Below are 1934 nucleotides of genomic sequence, written 5' to 3'. Positions count from 1 at the left end.
ACAAAAGGATTCATCCTGGAAAGGGTTAAACTGGGTGGCTCCTTGGAGGCAAGGATTCTGAGGCTCCATCTAACATACTTTGGACATGTTGTAAGGACAGACCGGTCCTTGCAGAGGGACATCATGCTTGGTAGGGAGGAGGGTCAGCGCAGGAGGGGAAAACCCTCTATGTGGTGGATTGATTCAGTGGGTGAGGTAATTGAGATGGGAATGTCAGAGACAGTGCGATTAGCACAGAACAGAGCAGAGTTTAGGGCTGTTGTACATACTGTCGTTATGAGTCGCAAGTGACTCGATGGCACATAACAACAACAACCACCTTAATTTTAATGAATATTTACAGAGATTTTGGATTTCCATTCATTCATTGTTGCACTTTTCTCCCCCTCCCCCGCCCCCGGTTCACTCTTCTCTTTGAAAAGTAAAATTCCTTCATTGGTATACAATCCCCCCACCCCATCTCCACCCCAGGAAATGTGTCTTTTTATTTCCTGACTGCTAGTACCAGAAGTGTTGATTGTGAAGGCAAGCAAACTAAAGCTGTTAACAATCTCAATCTTTTCACCATCTATCATGATGCTACCAATTAGCCCAGTGGTGAGTATCTTTGTTTTCTTGATGTTGAGCTTCAATCCATATTTTAGGCTGCAGTCCTTGACCTTCTGCAGGAAGTGCTTAGGTCCTCCTTGGTTTCAGCAAGCAGGGTTGTGTCATCTGTATAATATAGATTGTTGATGGGTCTTCCTCCAATCCTGATGTCACACTCCTCATAGAGCCCAGTCTTCTGGATTATCTGTTCTGCATATAGATTGAAAAAGTATGGAGCTAAGACACATCCCTGGAGTACACTCTTTCCAATTTTGAACCATGCAGTGGTTCCCTGCTTTGTCCTGACATCTATCTCTAAAGTCATAAAATTCATCTCAAGTCTATCCTCCCCCGAATTGAAACACTAATAATAAAAGATCAGATGAGCTTTAGGACGATCTCAAAATATCATCCGTGAAGAATGCAAAAGGTCATTACAAAGAAGGAGGGAAAAGAAAAGACTAAAATGGATGTCAGAAGAGACTCTGAATATTGTACTAGAGTGCCAAGAAGCCAAAACAAATGGAAGAAATCAAGACGTGAAGGAGCTGAACAGAAGATTACACTGGGAAAATCTGTTGTCAAGGACCTCTCTAGAGTACTGAGAAGCAATGATATCAGTCTTAAGATTAAGGTGTGCCTGATCCAGACCATGGTCTTCTCAATTACTTTGCTATGCATCAGACAGCTGGACTATGACTAAGGGTGACAGGAGAAGAATGGATGCTTTTGAGTTGTGGTGCTGGAGAAGAGTTTTAAATATATCATGGACTGCCAAGAAAACAAACAGTTCTGTGTTGGAGAGGTTGAAACCGAGTTTCTACTTAAAGGCTAGGACTTTGAAGCTCCATCTCACATTCTTTGGGCAGGTTGCCAGGAGGGACCAGTCCTTGGAGAAGGACATCATGCTTAGAATGGTGGAGAGACAGAGCAGGAAAAGAAGACCGTGGATGAGATGGACTGATAGAGTAGTAACTAGGTCAAAAGAAGTAGGTATGTTGGAGTCAGTGAGACAGGCTCAGGTCAGAGCAGGCTTCAGAGCTGTTGTCCATAAGGTTTCTATGAGTCTCAGGTGACGCAATAGCATATAACAACAAAGAACATATAGATGTTGTTGTGATGGTGGTTGAGTACTATTGAATCAGAACTGATCCATAGTTGAACCTCCAGGAGATTTTCAGAGGCAATTAATCACAGAAGAGGAGATTGCCCATCTTCATACAAGTACACATATATACATTTGTTGTTGTTGTATACCATGGAGTCAGAAGTGAATCTTAGCTGCCCCCCCAGAGGCTGTTAATTGCACAGGAGGAGATGATATAGATATAGATGATATAGATATA

This window comes from Elephantulus edwardii, unplaced genomic scaffold (genome assembly GCF_000299155.1).
Source record: "Elephantulus edwardii isolate Elephantulus edwardi_28Jun2011 unplaced genomic scaffold, EleEdw1.0 scaffold00097, whole genome shotgun sequence".
NCBI lineage: Eukaryota > Metazoa > Chordata > Mammalia > Macroscelidea > Macroscelididae > Elephantulus > Elephantulus edwardii.
The sequence above is the reverse complement of the archived record's forward strand: the minus strand, read 5'-3'. Positions refer to the sequence as shown.